The 22,768-nt window shown below is 39.7% G+C and overlaps 1 protein-coding gene across 1 annotated transcript in view; it reads right to left on the reverse strand.

Moving 5' to 3' along the window:
• Nucleotides 1–22,768, reverse strand: part of HDAC9 (histone deacetylase 9) — a 387,397-nt gene that overhangs the window by 156,419 nt on the left and 208,210 nt on the right. The gene's annotated exons all lie outside the window — the stretch shown is intronic.

The following is a 22,768-nucleotide window of genomic DNA, read 5'->3' on the forward strand; positions in this document are numbered from 1 at the left end:
TTATCTCAGAGCTCAGCAGCTCCAGTGCAGGAGTAATTCTTGTTTATTTCTGTAAGAAGCAGCCAATAAATCCATTGGGAAGTTCTGCTCATGGGTTCTTTATTCTCTCAGAATAATGCTGTTAACCTGAGTAAATCACAGCTATAAATGGAAGGTCAGGTGTGGTTTTCTTTGATTTGCCAGAAGTTACTGTTTGTTTAAGTGTGAGGAAGTGGGAGTGCTGAAACCTCAAAGTCAAGTACAGCTCAGTCCCCTTAATGCAAGGGAGACACCTCAACAACAGCTCCTTGCAGAAGGTTTTTTCACACCATCTTGACAGTGCTTTCATTCTCTAATTTATTTTTTTTAAGGTGTTTTTAGGTGGAAGATTAGTTTGAGTACTGCAGAAAAAAAAAGGTCAAGGAATATAGCAGAACTTGCGTAATGTTACAGACATCACTGTGTAGATGGTCTCTGTCCAGAGATACTGTCCAAGAAACAATTTGTACTTCCTACAACCTTGCTCTTATCAGGTGTACTAATGTCACTGTTTTAGACCTAGGCAAGGTGTCAGTCCTTAAAGTCCCTCTTATCTTGATAGAAGACAAGGTATATAAGATATATAAGATTGTGAAGACCATACTTCAATGCTTCTCTTGATTAGCATAGTTACAGTTCAGTGACCTCCTATTGCTGGTAAGAAAAATTCTTTCACTCAAATTGTCATATCTTACATTTGTATGTTCTGAGCAGGAAAGATTTTAAACATGAGATTAAGAGGAAAATAAGTTTTCTCTCCCTCCTCTCAATGCTATATATTTTTCAGGCTAACATTTTCACTGCAAAGAAATTATTCATTACCGCAGGAGTATCCCAGTTCTGCAGGTTACATATTAATGACTAGTTCTCCCAGACAGAGGATCATGTTCCATTCAGAAGTGCAAATGTTATGACTACTGGTTACCAACTAAAGACTTTATTTGCATGTCTCTGCATAAAAACATACTAGTTCATAGAATCATAGAATGGTACGGGTTGGAAGGGACCTGTAGAGATCATCTAGTCCAACCCCCCCTGCAGAAGCAGATTCACCTAGTTCAGGTCACATAAGAACATGTCCAGGTAGGTCTTGAGTCTCCAAGGAAGTCTCCAAGGAGTCTCCAAGGAAGGAGACTCCACAACCCCTCTGGGCAGCCTGTGCCAGGGCTCCGTCACTCTCATGGTGAAATAGTTTTTTCTTATGTTTAAGTGGAACTTTTTGTGTTCCAGCTTCATCTCATTACCCATTGTCCTGTTGCTAGCTATCCTGTTAATAAGATGTTAATAAGATTAATAAGATGTTAATAAGATTCTCCAAATCTCTAGTTAATACAAAGATTTTCCACAGATGTATTTATATTTTATCTTCAATGCTGGGACCTACATACATATTTACAGATAGTCTTTTAATCAGGAATACAACTACTCTCATCTTGCACTTTGTGACGATAGATTTGAAGCTTTTTGGGCCTCATAGCTAAAAGGGAAAAAGGCTTGTGCTGTTGACTAGTTGTCTTGAGGAGATTAATTTGTGGGTCTGGGATGGTAGTGATTTTCCACAGCAGCTCTTGCAGTGCTGTGCTTACTGTTGGTATCAATATTATGACTACTGCTCACACAGCATCAGGGCTGTCCCTCCAGCATTCCTTCCCCCACCTTCACCAATAGCTGTGGGTGAGCACAATCTTGGGAGGGACCACGGCCAGGACAGCTGACCCAGGCTGACCAAGGAGATATCCCATACCATATGACACCAGCTCAGTAATATAAACTGGGGGAGAGGAGCAGGAAGGGGAGGCGAGATTCATTTCTGGCCTTCCCAAAGCAACCGCTACGCGTACTGCAGCCCTGCTTCTCGGGAGGTGGCCGGACATCGCTGCTGATGGGAAGTAGAGAGTAACAGCTTTATCTGCTTTTGCTTTGCTTCCCGCGCATGCAGCTTTGCTGTTTCTTTATTAAACTACTTTTATCTCAACCCACAAGACTCATTTTCACCCCTTCCCTGGCTTGCTGAGGAGGTGGGGGATAAGAGTGGTGTGGTGGGCACCTGGCATCCAGCCAGGCTCAAACTACCACAGGGTTAAAAAAAAGAAAGAAGAAATGTACTTTACCCTGAAGCTAGACAGAAAAAAACCTCACCATAAATTTAATAAAAGAATCTAAATTTGCCTATGACTGAAGGACTAGATAAAGCCAAATCAGATTTAAGAAGATAATAATATAAGAAATGCCTTACTGCATCAGACCAGTCTATCATGTCCAATGCTGTCTCAGACAATAGGACAGGCTATTTAGTGAGAGCACACAAGCATGGCTACTCCTTGCAATTCATTCCCCTCATACTCTCTCAGCACCCAGAATTTTTGCATTATAGTTGTTCAAGATACATCCCTGTCTCTTTCCTTTAATACTTGCTTATCAACCTGTTGTTCATGAATTTGTCTAATCCTATTTTAGACTCTTCTACAATCTCTCAACAAATACCAGAATTTCACTACTCATGGTGCAAAGAAAAAAACCAAAGGCTTGCCTATTTTAAACTATCTCCTTGTAATTTCCACAAAAGCTCCCAAAGAAAGACCAGGACAGTGATTATGCCCCTGTACTCAGCACTGGTGAGTCCCCACCTTGAGTACTCTGTTCAGTTTTGAGTCCCTCACTACAAGAAACATGTTGAGGTGCTGGAGCGTGTCCAGAGATGGGCAATGACACTGGGGATGTTTAGCCTGGAGGAGGTTGAGGGGAGACATGGTCATTCGCTACAAATACCTGAAGGGGAGTTGTAGTGAAGTGGGGGTTGACTTCTTCTCCCAGTGACAGGACAATGAATGATAGGACAAGAGGAAATGGTCTCAAATTCTGCCAGGGGAGGTTTAGATTGGATATTAGGAAGAATTTTTTCACTGAGAGAGTTGTTACACACTGGCACAGGCTGCCCAGGGAGGTGGTGGAGTCACCATCCCTGGAGATACTGAAAAGATGTGCAGATGAAGTGCTGAGGGACATGGTAGTGACTCGATGATCTTAAAGGCCTTTTCCAAACAAAATTATTCTATAATTCTAAATCTAATATTGCAGAGTTTTGTGAATCACAGTTCTTCATCCACTTTGCCTGCTGCCTTCATGATTTCGTAAATGTCTCTGAGAGAAGGCATTCTGCAGGAGAACTAGAGATGTTTACCCAGGAGACTGTGCACTTTCTCAGCCTTCCATAGGTGACAACATGGCCCAGCTACATAGCTGTACAAAAGACCTTTCTGCTCACATTTTTGGGAATGCTGCTTTAATGGATGTTTGTGCTGCAGCTGGCCTGGTAGGTCACCCACAGAGCAGAGTGGGGGTCCTGCCAGGCTCCCTCCTGGCCTCAGCATGCCCTAGATCTGCTCTCTGTTCTCTAGGCCAAGGAGAGCCTGGCAGCCAGCAGAGAAATCTTATTATGTAGGTGATATTCACTAGGGGAGCATTTGAGAGGTGCATTTTAGTTTTATTTAATTTTTCTGGTTTCTACTGCCATGGATTTACGGGCAAAAAAAGCTCCACATCTAATACACAGCAACATGTGAGCTTTCCCAATGTTTTTTCTCTACACTTCTGCTTCTAACCTCCAGACTATTCATTTTGTCTTTCTCTCTCCTCTTCCCTCTTTTTCGTTCTGGGAGAGGATAATGTCTGTTTGAAGAAGACATCTGTGTGAGTGTTTGCAAGCAGTTACAATAAAACTTTTAACTATAATGCAATTTAGTCAATAAATAAGAGACAAAACCAAAAGGCTGAGACCAGCACCCAAGCTAGAGTTTCTATATTAAATATATTGCAACTTTTGCTTTCTAATATTTTCAAATAGAAATAAATCTTTCTGTTGAAAGATAGTTCTGCCTTTGAAGATAGAACAACGTTTACATAAATGTTAAGGTCTTCTTTAATGTAGCTTTCATTATCTCCTATGTCCCCCCTTTCTCTGAAAGCTCAAGTGACTGATGTCAAGATCAAGGGAGTCAATCAATGTAGATACACTCCAGGACCCAGATAGGATATAAATCACTCTTACTCCTAACTGCAGTAGACACCTAACTGAAGGACAGAAGTTTACATATCCGCTGTCCTTGTGGGGGAGGCTAAATTTCACAGTCACTTACCTCATGGGAACCCCTCATTCATTAACCACTTGGGGTGCTTAGTATCACTTATCAAATAGGCTAATCAAAGTTTGAGAGAAACCAGCTCTTGACCACTTCTTGCCCTTTGAGCACTCCAGGGCCACTTCCCACCCCTAGATTTTTATCTAATTAAAGTTAAAGAGGAGAAAATTAATTCATGGAAGAAAATGAGATAACAGCCACCACAGCAGACCATCCCAGAGTCTGGTTTGGCTTTCATCTATTGCTACCTGACAACTCTTCAATGACACAGGAACCCCATATTATGGGAGCAGGATATGTCCCTTCATACAATGGTTGGTGTTGTATTTTCATTTTTCATTGCTCCATGTTGCAGTTTCTTTACTTGTAATGGGTGTGAGTGAATTAAAAGGGTCATCCTTTACTCTCCCTCTTTCAAGCTTGGTTTAGTGCTGTTTTCACTTGCAGAAAACAAAAGTGAAAACTAATTTATTACAGTACTAGCAATTCAAGATGTTTTGCTTGGATCCTGTGCTTGCAATTGGTTACCAACATTCCAGTCTCTCTTGCTTTTGTTGGCTACTAGTTTATATCCCTCAATTTCATTCTCTAAACCTGTTTTTAAAAAGACATTTCAAAACACAGTGTGTCCCTTTTCCAGATTCACCATGATTTTTTTTGTACTATCTCTGTTCCTGTTTGGTGTTCTTTCTTCTTTTTAAATCACCTGATTGTAGTATTTCTGAAGCCCGAAGGATCTTCCTTTATGATCACTTGAATTTTTCAACAGCTGAAGCTTTGGCACCATGAATGTCGGAAATAAGTTAACCCTGGTAACGTAGCAGTTGTTAGCTGCACTGTAAATGGAGAAACTTGTATTTAATGGGGGACTTGGGAGCACTGGGCTGTGGCTGTGCAGCAGCAAGCTCCCCTCCTGTAGCAACACCTGCCAAGGCTGAGTTGGGGTGTGTGGGGAGGCCCCGACACCTCACTGGCATTTCAGGTTTTGGTGCACTGAGGGAGCAACAGCCACAAAGTTTAGTTTTGTGTCAAAAAATAATATTTTAAAAGCTGTGTTTGTAGTTCTAGCATTTTTATCAAGAAGCACAGGATTCTGAAGTCTGTGGGACAGGCACATATGGCCAAAATTAGAAGTGCTGGGCAAATCCCACTTACAGTCTACATTGTCCCGGTGTTGTAACTTGCACCTTACGGCACTCAAAGGTGGGAAAGTTAAAGTAGCCCCACTTGGCCTCCTCTCTTGAGAACGAGAGCTGTTTCAATTATTACATGCTGACTTTTACTACTTTGGACTGGACTACTGTCATTGGTTTGGGTTTTGGTTGTATAGTTTGCTATATCTTTTTTAAGCCTACAAAGCCCATGTGTATCTATAGCACTACAGCCAGCAGTAGTCATTAAATACTTTACAAGGCTAATCTTAATATTGTCAGTACGCAGTTCCTAGCACTTAGTAATGGGCATTCTGCAACATAGTTAATCACTTGCAAATGGAAGTTGTAAAAGATAATAGGGTTAAAACCTTTTCTTTTAAATCTAAAGGAAGCCTCAAGCAAGCTTTCAAATCTCTCCCAAACTTTGGGAAAATTCTAGTCCATATCAATGTCTGAACTAATATCTGGCCTTCCCTTTAGCTACCCGAACTAATCCATCAGACCTACAATTTAGAACTATGACCTGCAGCTGTTTGGTTATGGAAAGGACATTGGTAGGACTTTAAAGGGGGATAAGTGAGGCAGTGAAAATGAGATTCAGTAATCCCCCTGTATTATAAGGTATTTTGCACAGGGTGGGAAGAAGCTGAGACTTTTGCTTTGTCCCCTGCCGCAGGCCACAGTGGGGGGAGGTGGGTGCTCCCAGGGCTGTTGCCCGCTCAGTTGCCCCTGCAGAGGTCAGCAGCAGAGAGGTGTCTGCTGAACCCCTCCTATGGCTCCGGTGGTAACACAGGGAGTTCACCAAGACCCAGTTAAACTCAGATATCCATTAATTCCAGCTGCTTTGATCTGCAGGGTGGACAGGACCTACTAGAAACTGGAAAATCTATAATTGGGAAATACACTAGAGAGTGTACTGGCAGGGGGACAGGGTGGAAGCTATAATAGGTCTTTTCCATCTCTAGTTTCTACACATTTAATTTATATAGGGCTACAAAAATTTAAATTGTATCAAACTCTGGTCACTATCCACAAGAGTCAGATTTGATCCAGTGACCCAAAGGTGAAAGATTCTGTATTGCATTAGCAACCTTCTACAAATGCAGTTCCTCACTAAGGTTTTTATATCAATAACTAAATACCACTAAGCTTTACAAGCTATGTGGTAACATTTGGTCGACACCAGGATGACCATCAGCCAGCAATGTGCCCTCATGACCAAGAAGGCCAGTAGTATCATGGGGTGTATTGGAAGGGCTATGGGAACCTGAAAGAGGTTCTCCTCCCCCTCTACTCTGCCCTTGTGAGACAACATCTGGAATGTTGTCTCCAGTTCTGGGAACCTAAGTTCAAGAAGGACAGGGAGCTGCTGGAGCAGGGCCACAAAGATAATACAGGGAGTCGAGCATCTCCCTTCTGATGAAAGACTGAGGGAACTGGGCCTCTTCAGCTTGGAGGAGAGGAGACTGAGGGGTGACCTCTTTACAAATATGTAAATGGCAGGTGTCAGGAGGACGGAGCCAGGCTCTTCTCAATGACGTCCAATGATAGGACAAGGGACAATGGGTACAAGCTCGAACATAAGAGGTTCCAAAGAAATACAAGGAAGAATTTCTTCACTGTGAGGGTGAGGGAGCACTGGCACAGGCTGCCCAGATGGGTTGTGGAGTCTCCTTCTCTGAAGACATTCAAAACCCACCTGGATGAGTTCCTGTGTGACCTACTCTAGGTGGTCCTGCTCTGGCAGGGGAGTTGGACTAGATGATCTTTTGAGGTCCCTTCCAGCCCTTGAGATTCTGTGATTTTCAGTCTCCTAATACCGAGTCATTTCACAAGTGAAATATGAATTTGTCTTAGAGATAAAAATGGAACTTCTTCAATATTTTCTTATTATGTCTTTAGGAACACAACCATTTTTGAAAGAGGGAGAGAAGGAAAGCAGGTTGAAATATTACTCAATGTGTTTAGGAGTGTTAAAAAGGCATTGCCTTAGGAGAACACATTAGGCACCACTCCTACATTGCTTTTCCCACCCTTTCCTGTGACTGATTGCAAGAGACATTCTTCTCTTCCTCTTACCAGCAATTTTACATCTTCTACTCTATTATCCACTAAAATGTCCACTGGAATTCCACCCAGGATCCAAAAGTTAAGAAAGCCTTGATCTTGATACTAGTGAAACTTGTAAGTAAGATAGAAGTATTTCTGTACATGTTTTTTAACCATGCACAAAAATGTATACAGGCTAAGAAAATATAATGCCATTTAATTTCTATTAAAGGTAAAAATGTGGAAATAACAAAAAATAAGTTACAGAAAATAGCAGTTGGAGGTCAGTATTCATGTCAGAGGTGGTCTTGTTCTGTGCTTTGTGTTTTTTTTCTCTTTACCTACAAGCCAAACACCACCAAGCCAGAAACCACCAACCAATACAGTCTCACAGTAACAAGATATTAATAGCCCTTGGAAAAATCAACATATAATTTTATATTATGGTACTTACTACAGCCCCTGTAACTTTTTCTTTTTTTTTTTTTAGTTCTAACCTTACTGTAACACGAGAAAAGACGGTGGAGTAATATGTAAAATGTGTGCTTGTTTTAATTTGTAATATATTCAAAACATGGTTAGTAATTTTTCATATTATATGTTGTTAAGGATCTTTCACTTCATTCTTTTATTACAGACACTAGGAATTTTACCTACAAATTTTAATGCTGTTGCTTTTTGTTTCAATAAACCTACTATCCTTTAATTCAGAGAAAAGTACATAAAAATCCTCATGTGAAGTGACTTTGAGATTGTGACACATCTCCTAACTCCTAAGGGCGCTTTCTGTAGGCCTGCTGTCTCCTCTACTAGTTACGTAGACTTCCTTCACACATGAGCTCTCTTTTGTTGAATATTTACTTCTGTGTACAAAACCAACAAATGTTTTCATTAGATAGCAGAGAATGCTCTTCCATTGCTTGCATGGACCTTTGAGGAAGTCCCCCATATTTATTGACAGGCAAGTAGGCATCTTCTCAACAGGTGCCTAAACTCTTCAGTGGTTTTACTTATAAAAGGAGCCCCGGCTCCTTGTAGAAGAGTGTAAACAGTTTAGCAAACATTTAGCCAGTGTCTCTCAGCCATTGCCTCTCAGGACTGCAGCTGGTTCAAAAGTGCAGAGCTCTTTCCTGATTTGAGGAGTGTTAAAACAGCAGAAAAAAAACATCAAGCAAAAGAGAAGGAATACAGACGTAGTTCTTCCAAAAACTTTCCCTCTAGCAATAAAAAGTGAGCTTGAAAGGAAGAATCTCCTCAGGAGATGGAATTTAGAGGATAAGACGTTATAAATATAACAGTATTTTCACAGGCAAGCCAAAAGTGCACAAAGGTAGAGTTTTAGGTTGGAGCAGAAATGTCAGAACTTTCAAAGACTTCTGGATACTCAACCAATGCTGTGGGGCCCAAGGAAATACAAACACTGAGGGGGCTGAATTGCAGGCTTGCTCCTAGGACTTCCTGGGTCTTAAGGATGCTTTGCTGCTGTTTGTATTCTGATCCTAAAATGAGATTAGACACTTGGGAAAACACTGTTAATCTACTCCATAGTGATTCCCGCTGGTCACCAGACTTAAGTCCTGCTGAAAAGCTTTAAAGCTAGGCAACAATATTGGAAGCAGAGCCAAACCAGCAGTGTTATTTCTAAGGCTGAGGGCTCTGTTCCAAAACTACTGTCTCCTCTTCTCAAGCAGCTTAGTCCTCAAAAGAGGTCCATTTAATGCTAAAAAATTACCATGATTTGGGGGTCTATAAATCTTTTTTTTTAAGTGATAAACCACAAAGTGCCCCATGAATTTGACCTACTTGGTGTTGTCATGGAGTTTGTCATCTCCTTTTTTTTCCACATACCCAAGTATTTCGTTCCACTCTCTCCTTGAATCTTGGAGGGTTTGGGTTTCTCCCCTTCTCAAGATAGTTATCATTGGCCAGTGCATCAAACAACAACTTCTAGTGAACTCCAGCCACAGAACAAAAACACTAACTACCAAACCAAAGGCGCCCTCTTCAAATCACAGTCCCTTTTGGCAGCCAGTTCCTCTCATACCGTTATACTCAGAGCAAACTATAAATCTTTTGCCTTGGACTCTTCTCACTACCTCAAGAGCTTAAAACTAGCTATTACAACAATTTTAGTAAAATGATCAACTGCTAGAACGGGATTGTGCCATAGGTATAACACATTTCACTGAGACAGCTTCATATAGCTCCATCTTTTCTTTTTGCAAATTCAAGAGCTTCCCTGTACAAGCTTGAAGTCATTTCTTGTTTGTAACTGCCAATGTCCTTTTTTTCTGGTTTTATTGTCTCATCTCTTTTCTGTTTTGTTTGTTTATTGGTGATGGTTTGGGTTTTTTTGGTGTTTTTTGTTTGTTTGTGTGGTCTCTTGCAATTCTTGCAAACTGAGAAACATATCTTAACATTGCAGGACGCATGACCACACGATTCGACATAAGGAAGAACCTCACTGTTTCTGCCTTAGGTAAAAGGTACATTTGAAAATGTCAGATCAAATTCATAACTATTGAGATAAAAGTCTCACTGAACTGTCATAGGACTCTGTTTAACACTGAATGGCTTTGTAATAGGAACTTTTAATGCTATTGAAGGTGTGGGGAAGTAAGAACTCATCTTAACAGCTCCTCACTATAAACTGCCTGAAGACCTATGCATAGAAGGGTATTTTATTTTTTTCCTGATTGAAAGTAAGATTTTCTTCTATACCACTTTTACATGCTCAGTTTACAACATTCCATACCTTGGGATGGAGATTTTTATATAATCTGTAATGTGATGAGATTATTCTAATCCAAATCTCAGATTAGTAAAGAAGCAAAAGTTTCAGCAAAGCATTTAAAATGCAATGACTTTTGAGTTATATGCACAGCTTCCACAGGGGTTGTCAAAGGGCACGCGTGTGTCCCCAGAAGATGTTAAGGCAGCTTCACACCAAAGGCCATAGTTGGCTGTTAACTCTGTCACCTACTGCCTCAGTCATACATGGGAGTGAGAGAGCAGGGTGGGCTCTGAAGTATTTGTTAATAAAAACTTCATTTTCAGGGCTTTGCAGAACTGCATAGATTACTTTCTACTTTCAGATTTTGGTTCGCACCCATTTGATTGCTCGCACACTTTGCACTTTGAGGTAGTTTTTCTGCCTTTCAAGTTACTTGGCAAAGATTTTTTTTTTTTTTTTCTTGTTGCTATCTGCCATCCCACATCCAGCTAATGAGAAGTCCTTTGCTACAGGGCAAGAGTGAAACATCATTAGGCCATAATTTCTTTTCCACAAGTGTAGCAGGTGTAACTAAGCTGCTTTCCTCCTAAGGCTTGGAGCCCTGAGAAAGGCAGAGAACTGCATTTCTTGGGTCCCTATAGCTGTAAGTCCCTTTGTCAGAAAGACAGAAAAAAGTCACTTACATTTCTTTTTTACCTCCCTCCTTTCAAAGGCCATGCAAAAAATCACATTGTACTTTTACAACCAGACTGAGCAAGAAACTTGTCCCTACACAGGTAACACATGCATCAACAGCGTATATCTACTGCAGTAGGTCCCAGATTCAGGTCTGAAGATAGGCCGCTTTACTATCTTGCCTGCTTTTTTATACTCTAGCTAAGCTTCCTAGACCTCATACTTAGCCACAAATAGAGTGGAGAGCTTATGCCTTCCTAAGCAGTCTTCTGAGAGAGGCTCAAGCATGTTCACTGACAAATTTAAGAAACTGTAGGAAATTGGTGAAAAAGAAGCAATTCACATGAATGTCCTATATATAATGAAACATAAAAGCACAAGATTTTCAGAGGAAATCAAAGTCTGAGAAAGTAATTATGCTTGTTTAGATTAAATACAAGAGAGAATTTTGATAAATAAGCAAAACCTCTGGCTAACTTTATTTCTCAGTTTTTCTCTTATTTTATGTTTAAAATGAGATGTAGTTTCTCCTCAAATCCATAATCCTCAACAAATTAACCTGTCCAAGTAACACATGCAAGGGATAAAAATATATCTTTGATTTTGACTGCAATGCTTATGGCTGCAATTTAGGTAGCCTTCATTCCAGACTTAGGCAGCCTTAAACTGCTGAGAAAACCTCAGTTCTTACATGCATCTAGTTGAGCTGTTAGTTGCAAACAGACAAACATAGCTATTTTTGTTGACAAATGACTTAAAAATATAACTTTCCAAGTATGGTACTCTCTCTGTGGTGCATCATCGCTCTTTTATTGCTTTTTTATAGGGACTATATGGACTTACAGTGCTGGAATAATTTAGTTGTGAATGGGACAGATTTTATCTGTAAATGCAATTCCCAGATAGTCAATGGAACTACAGGAAACATTACATTAACTGAACTGTTGAATAGATACAGCAAAACTGACACAAGATAATCAAATTTCTTGAAGTCCTATAAATAGCCCACCGAGCTTGTATCTCACATGACAAACTTCATACAACAAAAATACTTTATTAGTAGAGTTATCTTGCCTGCTAATCTAGTGCTAGGTAGGCACTGTATGGATTTCATATTAAATGCCTATAAAGCTTTGCTACACTTTAGTAGTAGCTCTTTGCATTTAAAACAGAAGAAACAATGCTAAAATAATAGGTTGTGAAATGTAAACAGAGCAGAGCATCTTTTCAAGGCAAGGAGGGTGCTTGAAGGTTCCTTGCGACAGGAGTGTAAAAGTATTGGCTAATGTGAAAGAGGACTCAATACTCAATCTGTATTGCTACGGTCATGGGGGATCAGAATTGAAATAGGTGCAAAATGAAGAAGACTTGTAATATTTCAAATTTAGATTACTAATCCAAAAAGTAATTTCTGCTTTTGCTTTGACTAGGGGTAGTACATTGTTGCACTAGCAGATGACAGGAAGATTTTAAAGACACATTTTAGTATGGCCATTTAAAGCACTCTCTACATGAAGTATATCTCACAACATATGTATTGCAGTTATAGCACATATAGAGTAAATCTGTTATGAATCATTAAGACAAATGTTAAGAAAGCAAGATGCTTGATGATATAGGTAAAAAATAAAAGTGTATCCAAAGTGGATACAAAGTATTACTCCACTTCCATGTCCTCCTGTCTTTGTACATGCAATTTAGTAGTACAAATGTAACTTTGAAGGAGTTGTTTTTCAAGTAATCTGGAGCTTCTGGATTTCTGAAAATCAGATTTTTAGAAACATGGGACTCTTTCCACACATCCTTCTGGAAAGTTCATTCTTCCTGATTTAAAAACCGCAGCAGCAGCAGCCGCCTTATGGATATGCATGACAGCTCTTCTGTGTCTTGCTCCTTCTCCTCACAGTTTGTCATTTTTGGCCTTGAATACTGCAGCTTGCTCTTGCCTGGCTCCTCAGCATGATATTTTTCCCTACGCCCAGTCTTTCCAGAACCACACTACAGAAGCCAATATAGTATCTCTTTTTTTTGGTTTTTTTTTTTGTTTGGGGGGGTGAACAGTGCAGGGAGAGGTAGGGGATGAGGAATGTTCTCCACAAACTACAGCCTATTAGGTTTTTCTTGGAGTTCCTCTAGTTTCCTTTAAGTAGAGCTGTCATCAACACTTGCTAAGTTTCAACATCCTAAAGATTCACAGAGTTGGAATACCCATTTTCTATAAATCATGCAAAGACCCATGTGCACTGCTTGTAATGCTTATGTACACCTTCACACTCACATCTAAATACCTACTTGTACATACACAAAATTCATCAAAATGTATAGTGCTGGAGTCAATTCATGTATGATGTTCTTTGGTCAAGAGACATGTAACTATGAACTGGTGTACAGGGAGATGGGAGCCTATGCCCACACCTGTTAAGTACGTGGGAAGTAGTGTCATCTAGTGGTTATATAAAAGATAAATGGGAGAGGAGCTGCAATTCTGTATATAATAACAAAATTTTTCATTATTGCATTGCAGTACTGTGCAACTTAAAGGAATTACATTTTATTTCTGGTATCTCATTGATTCAGCTATTAAGCAGGGAAAACTAAAGCTAATTGCAGAACCATATCTTGAAATATCAGAAATATGAAAATTCCGCTAAGATGGACACTTTCCTTTTTTGCATCCCATCCATTCCCATCCAATGTTTCCTTCTGATGATTTAGACTTCTTGAGACTATATTCACAAACCTTCTGCTCATCCCCTTCCATACAAAACAGTCTGAATACCACTGTGGCAGGATGCTGGCAAATTACCATACAAATGGAGGTAGATAAATTTACTGTTGAAAGTTATAGTAACTGAAGCTCATTCAGTTTCCAAAAATGTAAGAACGGTTAAATCTTTCTACATGTTGGAAGTCCTTATAAGATGGAACTAATTTGATTAAAAGTTGGTTTTTATGCTTCCCTTTTCTGACAAACATGATTGTTACAAGTGATAGACTTGAGCACTTGCTTACAAGTGAAGGAAGTGGTGGTATTAAACACCACTTAAGTGTGTGATTGATTTTTCCATAGATTTGGGGTTTATAATGCAAATGGACTACTGTAATCTGTCTATTTGCTCTTAATTTTTTGTCAAAAGACTCAAAGCTGTAATTTGCAGATATTTCCCGTATAAAAATAACTGCACTGTGTTAACAGCAAACTTGGATGCAACAGTATTGGTATGATTACTTGCTATGGAATCTTAATCAGTTTCACCCATTTCATCTACTAAAATGTAAGAAAGGAAAATCTACTGAAACTGTTGAGTGAAAGGCTAACCATACTAGAAATGAGCAGTTAAAAACAGGACTTTTCCAGCTGCCCTTGCTAGCAGGCAACTCTAAAATAACAATAATGCCTGTCTTAAGTTTCTGCAAACAAAGCTGATTTCTGACCAGAAGGCTAGAGTATTCTTTTTCATCTATTAAGCCCCAAAAGTGATAGTTCTTCATATCCCTAATATTTCCTCTTCAGCTCACAGAGGCCAAAATGTCATCTTTTGTTGTAAAACAAAAAATCAAAGCCAAATGGTTAAAATGCAAAGTTTTGGTTAAACAAACAGTATTTCAGTGGTTTTATCTGCAGCCTGCAGAGCAACTAAACAAAGCCAAGATATTGTCCATCTCTTTGACAGACAAAGAGCCTCAGAGGTCCAGAATGACATGCCCGGGGCTGGCACGTGATTAGAGTAATTAAATTAAATAGCAGGAAACATGTTTTCCATATGCCATTGCCTGGCCACACACAAACTGTAACAGTAAATCTTTTATATTACATTGGTTCAGGGATATGTATAACCATTTTAAAAATGCACGATGCCCACAAAAATAAAGTTAAAGGGAATATAGTAACACACACACCGGGCTCCCTGACTTTGGTCATTGGCCTGAAATGCCAAATAACTTCACTTCTTATTTATTTATTATTAAAGGTGCAGCTCCAACTGCCCTGAGCATGTGAACACTCAGGAAGCATTACTAGTTTTACTCTGGAGGGTTATGCTGATGCACCAATTCAGAGGAAGAAAATAAAATCCTCACAGTAAAGTTAAGAGAAACATCTTGAGTATCTTAGAAACTGAGATCCAAACATATTTCTGACAGTCTTTTGCAATAGTTGAGACGTCCAAACATGTATTAGATCAGGAAATTTTGTTTCAGTTCTGTATGAACTCAAACAGCAAAATGAACTCAAATTTATTTTGTTTTCACGGCCAGGTGTTAGGAAATATAGCATGTTTATCCACATCACAATACAATCAGAAGAATTCCTAGACAGTGGGATCATTTGTCATCATTGAATTTACTTGTCACTGTACTATTGAGATCAACTAGAACACTCACTAATCTATGTCCAACTCATCTTTCAGTGGTTGATGATGCCAAATCAGACCACTAGTATTTCTGCTTTGTTGTGTTTTTGCACAATAGGGATAAAGCTGCAAATCAGTTTGGAAGGAGCTGTTAATCAGTGAGGTCACTGATGTAAATGTCCAGTCCTTGGGATTTTTAGGAGATGACACACAGAAGCATTTTTTTATAAATTATAAATTCTGAACACTGAAAAATGATCTTCACACAAAGAGAATTAAGAATTTGGGGAAAACCATCTCAGTACATGAAAATCTGTCTAAGAAAGTAAATTTAAAACGTTATCTTACTGTTTTTTGGCAAAATACATCCTCATTTTAAATATTCCAGCTTCATTTTATTTATCTCCTTGACTCAGAATGCTCAGATAATAACAGAAACACCACTGCTTCCCATTTCAGGTCCAGCACTGAACTATGCTATTAATTTATAATAATTCAATGAAATCAAAGTACAAGCTTCCAACTGGCAAAATGAATGTCACTTTCTCTTTAAAAAGTAGTGTAACAAAGATGTCAGAACACTGATACTCTTGGCTCTGTCTTTTGCAGTTACAGTATTTCTAGAGCTATTAAAGCAGGATTCAAGATGTAGCCAGTATGGTGAATAAGGAATTGTGACTTTTTTAGTCTACTCCTTTGATTGATTTTTCTACCAACTAATCTCCATTATTTGATCACAAAAAATCGTGTTTAACAGTTAATCTAAAATAATTAAAGGAGAAAACAATGACAAGAAAGTGAAAACCAATCACTCCTGTTGGCAGTAGCTGGCAGAGTGCTTTTTTAACCTTTAACTGTCTGAACTCTTCTATTCCTGAAAAGATCACCACATTCAAACTTAAAATATTATCCTCAACTTTCTACAAAACAAGTTAAAAATTATCAGTTTAAAGGTAAAGCAGTTAATCCTTCATTACCATCTTGTCTTCTGAGAACAAAGACAACAGAGAAAGTCCTTTGCAGCAAGTAGAAATCTAGAGCCTCTCGCTGAAGTATTGTCACCCTCATGAGGAGCTGGAGCTGCTCTCCAAGCTGAGGAGGTCTCTCAGGTCCAACTATAAGATTTCCTGTAAGAAATTTTATGTCTGCTCCTTCACCTCCTCTCATTATTGGGCCTCAGCAGTGCTGGAGTGAGGAGGACACCCTTCTGCTCACTCCTGCTCCCTGGCTGGCCTTGGCCTCCAGCCATCGTCTCTTCCCTGCCAGGAGACAACTGCGCCACGGGGTCACCATGTGCATGTGTAGCAGCTTGTGGCCCTTCCCAAGGGCCTTCTGATCATCAGAAACAGAGAAAATCTGGAGAGCTTGGCAGAGGCTGGTGCACCAGGAGACACTGGCAGGACAGCCAGTGGAGAGAGAAGGGGCTCGGAAGCTCCAGGTGAGGAGCTATTCACTGAAGGGGAGAAACATTGTGGTAGCTTTGGGTGTAATTGTTCTGATTTTGCAAAATAGGTTCTTGTAAAGCAGTCTGTCTTTCACTTTTGGTGCTTCTCCAGCTTTACTCACTTTAGGCAAAAAAGCTATGTGCTCTGAGAAGCCTCCATCCCTATGAACTATCAGAGCTGCTTCAGTGGCACAGAGGAGATTTAGGCCATAGACAGAACTTCATAGTATTTCTTCGCTCTCACAATGCTGTTGTGTACTTAGACCTATGAAAGCATGTGAAATTCAGGCCAGTGGCCTCTGGCAATGTTAAAGAAAGTAATTCAGATTTGCCCTTGGTGATATCTGCGGTGAATTACCCGGACCAACACACAGTTTCATTTTTCCTGTCCTTGTTCCAAAGACCCGCTATAAGCCCAGAGGAGCTCCCCCAGGACAGCCTCAGAAGCTAAGCAACACAGGGACGAAGTATGGCAGCAATAGTGACTGGTCGTTGCTCACTGCTGATGCACCACTGTAAGAATCATCTGCAGATAAGGCAATAGCTGAGGGAGTGGGTCTGGTTTTTGGTATGGGGTCAAGCTGGGAGACAGCATTTTCCAGCTTCTCATTTTGCAGAGAGAATCTCGGCTGTGTGATCAGCAGCAGAACTTGAATCTCCTTGTCTTATTAGGCCCAAGCTCTTTGTTCAATGGATGAACTTTGTAACACAAAAGACCAAAATATGTATATATTGATCCTTCTTAACATAGGTTACTGTTGCACTTACAGGACTCTGCAGGTTGAATGTGATTAACCTCAGTGGGATTGCGTCCCTCCTTTCCTACCTGTCAAATCCTCCTCCACTCCTAAACCCCTCACATGAAAGTGGCTTTTTCCCCTTTTCAATACATAGCATTCATATTAAAGCAGAAGAAAGAGAAAATCAGGAAACACCAGCACTCCATGAATAATAGCTTGATACGCATCTAACATTAAGTGCTCTGTCTTGTGATTTCCTTAAATTACTAGCAGAAGAGTGGGTAGACACATAAGAGCTGATCCTGGCAAGAAGATGTTAAGAGCTTTAAAATTTTTTTCTTCTCTGATGTATCTAATCCACTTTGAGTACCTGGTTATAAGTCAGTCCTTTGCAATGACTCTAAAGGTGCAAGTGGCCATGATAGTGAGAAAGAGAACCAAAGACTGACTTCTATTATTGACCAGCTAAGTTCACAGTATCATTTCAGGCTTAAATGATCCACTTAGTCACAATCTCTATGCAGGAAACTGTGTTACGAAACTATCTCTGTGGTGACCACCTGCAGCTCACCTTCATGACAGTAACTTCACAAATGCTGTACTTCGAGTCTGGCATCCCACCAGCCTAAACCCACCACCTCTTCTCTGACTGAATATGGTTTATGCCAATTGATTTCACAGCCCAAAAGCATCTTTGTGGTCAATGGCTGTGAGAACTACTTGCCAATGAAACAGGGCACGGCTCAAGAGTGCAGTTACTGGATCATTGAGAGCCGGACCAAGAAGGAATTGGAAACAAACATCAGCTTCAGTGTGCCAACTACAAAACTCCTCCCAATCAGCTCATCCCCAACGTAGCCTCTTACCAAATTACAGATTCTTGCATGAAAGCAGAACTTGAAAATTAACTGAGTTTATGTGCAGAGTCTCATTCATTAAAAGATGGAGGAAAAGGGTAGAGAGGTGAAAGAAATTATTACTTCTTTTAAAGGAGAGTCCAAGCTGTAACAGTGACATACAATAGTGCCTAACTTGAAAGAAGTTACTGAAAACTAGCTTCTCAGAGAAGACTTGGGAAAATGAGCAGCCTGCATGGTTAATGTATTGTCCATCAACATGGATAAGTAATAGTCCCTGTGCTTACTCTCAGTCTTTTGCTGCAGGAAAGAATCTTGTTTCAGTCCCATTTTTCTTGCTGGTCCTGTGTTGCCTGTGTTTGTGTTCTTAGAGCCTGCCTGAGATGGGATGGACATTCTTATGGAAAAACCCATTCATGTAGCACAAAGGGTAGTATTGCATGTATTTACCTGATATTAAGGCCTAACTACCTGCACAAATGGCCAAATCAGAGCTATTGAAGTCAGATGTCCCTGGGCTGAGCATGCAGTGAGGACACCTGTATTTAACACAGCTGCTTCAATTTTTTTAGTCAGAAACACTAGCAGAACAGCTTTGAAGCTCTCTATAGCAGATTCAGAAAACTCAAAACTATACAAAAACTAACGGGAAATTATGACAGCTGATCTGTAAAAAATTAGGTAAATGGTGAATGTTCTACAAAGAAAGGAAGATGTCAAGGGATGTGCTGTTGGGCTTAGGAGCCTTTGGTGCCCTAAGGCAAGGTGTCAAAATGGACCGAAACTGGTAAATGACCACCACCTGTCCCTGTGTGCATTCAGGTAGCTGAGTGATAGGGCCATGCTCTCTGATGTGTGATAATTCTTCAACTTGTATTTTCAGTAGAGAAAGATCTAGGAGAGCAAGCCTTAGAAGCAGTGGGCCTTGGTAGCCGTCACTCTGTGCACAGGAGGACATTTCCCAACAGCACTTCTGCCCTGTGCTTCTGCTGTGTCCGTTCAATAACAGAGATCTGCTTTAAACATCTGCAGGCTGCCACCTAAAAGCTATCACCATGCCCTTCTTGATGGGAGCAAAAGGAAAAAGCTAAGAAAAGTGTTGGGAAATTGAATCCTCCATTTCACCAGCTACTTTACAGAGAATCTGAGGAAAGTTGTCTTAAGCTCCTGCCATTGCCGCAATCTCATAGCTGTAATTTTCAAAAGACCCTTTGCTGAGGAAATACAGGCAGTATGAACAGAAAGACCTCCTCGGTCTCGTGGGGATCCAAAGGTCACAGGCCAGAACATGAGAGAAGACAGATTATGCACTGCTTTCTGCATTAGAGCACCTATGTCTCCAAGGCATTCAGGCTGAGCTGCTCTTCCAGGGCATTAAACAACAGGGCATTATGAAGACTGAGCCAGTAGTATTCTGTGGTGTGTATTTATTCAGTTTCAGATATTAAGGAGGAAAATGAAAACTCGTGTGTGTGTGTACGTGTGTACATGTATCTGAAGGAGATAAATTCAGAGGTCAAACCAAACTTTTTCAAAAAAATGGAGCATTTAAGGAAGCAGCTTTCCAAGAGCACATAATCCTCTTCAATGACAATAATAATTACACTCTGTGCTGCCTGATACAGGAAATGATAAAATTGCACAAGGGGACGAAAATAGTATCATCTGACTGATAGTATGTGGATTTCAAGACTTTCAACTCATGCTAGTTATGTACCCCATATGAAGTAATTTTGCCCAGTGTTGCCCCAGCAGTCTCCTTACATTCCACTTTCTCTGACAAAAGGGAGCAATAACACAAAGTATTGAGGAGCTATGTTGTAAGCATCTGAAGGAGGAAAGAAGTATAAAAAAATCCTGGATCAAAAAAATAAAAGTACTATCAACATTATTCTGTGCAGGTTATCAGTGAAATGAAACAATTTTAAGCTGCAATGCCACATAGTCTGTTGGACAACTCACTTCTCGATTTTATTATGTGCTAAAACTTACTGCCTTCTTTCACTGAAAGTATGCAACAGGAGACACAAACTAAAATAATTAATCTCCATGGAGATCATGAAGGTAGGTTTGATATTTTCTGTAAAAAAAAAAAAAGGATAATTTTGAAATCCAAAGGGGAAAGAATAAATACATGTAATTATTCTCATTATTTTTAAAGGTGACACTTAGATACTTTATAGAGATGGACATGCCCTTAAGAGGAAATATGACAGAATGCTGGCTAAATATTCCAATGGGGCACCCCGTCATGTAGATTTTACACAAAAACTTACACAAAACAAACCCATAAACATGTCCCTCTGCCACCTAACTCCATCCAGGCAGTCTGTGTTGTCAAATTTGATCCCAGAAATCATAGAGCCAGCTTGTGTTATATGGGAGTTGTACTGGAACTGTGCATTCACAGACTTTAGGATGGGAGAAAGGTGCACGGTCAGTGCCTCTCTTATGGGCTGCACAGTTAAAAGAGATGACTCAGGTAGCCTGCAAAAAAAAAATAAACAGGTGAACTGAGCTAGGGTACATACAAGATTGTGGTTGCAAGTTCATTTAGGAGGGAGGAGAGATGGTAGAAGGTTTATTTGGAAGTCTGATGTTGTTCAAAACTTTTATTTATCTTGCCCACCACAGCATTTCTCAAGGTCAAAAACATTGCAATGCACTGCCACCTCGGAAGGACCGAGTGTGCAGCGGGGTACTTTGAGCAGGGCTAAGCGCTGTTCACAGTCAATACAGTTATTTCAATGCAACTTCAGAATTAAAACAAATGCAGCAAAGGCTACACAGCCAGATTCAAAACATCTCATTTAGTCAGCTAATTATGTCACCAAATCGCTTACTTACAATTAAATACCTGATCTGTCAAAAGAACTCTAGTGACTGAAGTCTCCATGTAGCCATCACAGAGAATTAAACATTGCTGAATTATTTCAAGCTACTAAGTTAGTATCCTTTTAACTCTCAGCTGCTGAAGAAATAACCCTTGGAATCCTCCAATAGCTATGCATGCCCACAGGCAGCAGGGGAAGTTATCTTGTATGTGCTAGATGAATTTTTGGGGCCAGAATAAAAACCAAAAGGAGTGTGACACCTGTGCTCAGCAAACAGGGTCCAGAAACCAGGACATGCTTAACAGATGCCCCTTCCCAGTTCTGTCTGTGAGTGAGTAGGACCAAGAAACCCAGCTGTTTCCATCAGCTATGCAGCTTGAGCTAATTGTATTTTTTGCCTTTAATTCCAAGTTAGTCTGATTTAGCAAAGAAAAAAACAAAACACAAAGCAAAAAGTCTACCAAATGCAAAACAGAGTGTCTACCAAGCAGAGTGGTAAAATTCCACAAGAATCACTGAGATTACTGCCCTAGTACAGAGAACATAATTTTATCCAGGACGCTCTTCTTCTGTTTGCCCGAACAGCAATTCAGCATATAATGTTGTAAGCTATACTCCCCACTGAGAAATGAGGTATAGAAGGCCTGCTACCACCCAGATGATGGGAACTGCATAAGGAAATCAGAAACTAAACAAATAAATGAAAAGCAAACAAACATTTCTTAAGTGGATAAGAAGGACATGCTGCTAGTGGGACAGAATACAATAAGGAAATTAACTTGGCTTAGCTAATTTTGGCTGCAAATTGCAAAGTGTTCATAAGGGGGGGAGATAAGTAAACATTTTTAGACTGGTGCTTGGGACTTACTTATATTTATAGATTTTTTACCTCAGAAAGCCAGTGAAGATAAAAACAGGGTACAGTTGTCTTAAGTAACATGGAGTAAATCTTAGTGATCCTGATGACAATGAAGATGAAATGAAGATGGTGTACAAATGAATTGCTGAATAGGAAGGATGAGTGGTGGTAGTGTCTGGAGTGCTCCTGCATTGATGAGGCATTCAGCTTTTAATCCTATTTTGTTAATGCCCGGGGGGGTGAAAAAAAGGCTAAAAATCTACATTTCAGTAATGTGTGTCTGTCTTGAGCATGTAAATACTGGGAAGCATTTTCTCTCATTTAGTAGTAATTAACTCTAAATTGGCAGCTAGAATGCCTTTACTTTTCTGGATAACAGGACAGAACAAACATTTCTTGTTAAAAAAAAAAGAGAGAGATGCACATCATTCCTGGAAAAATATAAGGCTTGTGAATTGTACTGAATTATGACTATTTTCTTTATTATGGGTGCTTTGATGCATGGTAAACAAATAACTTAGAAAAAATCTCAGTGTAGCCTCCAAAACAGGAATGTTGCATATTGAAAACACAGCTGCCCTTCTCACTCTGACAGGAGTATTTAAATAAAGGCATCTCAACAAAACCCTTGATGAAAGCATGTTTTACTTATACATACAAAGTTCTAAATACATAATAAACAATAGGGCAAGCAGTACAATGTTACACTGTTAATGCTAGTTGTAAGCTTTTCTATGCTAAGACTTGATTTTTTGATCCAATTTTTTGGGTGTATTACTGATGAAACATTATTTTGCTGTTATGTCAGTGAAAATAATTGAATTTGATCAACAGAAATATTTTTACTTACATACTTAGGTCATTGAAAGCATTTTGTTTCAGCTAAAATTCTACCAGAATCAAAGAGTTAGAA

This window comes from Colius striatus, chromosome 5 (genome assembly GCF_028858725.1).
Source record: "Colius striatus isolate bColStr4 chromosome 5, bColStr4.1.hap1, whole genome shotgun sequence".
NCBI lineage: Eukaryota > Metazoa > Chordata > Aves > Coliiformes > Coliidae > Colius > Colius striatus.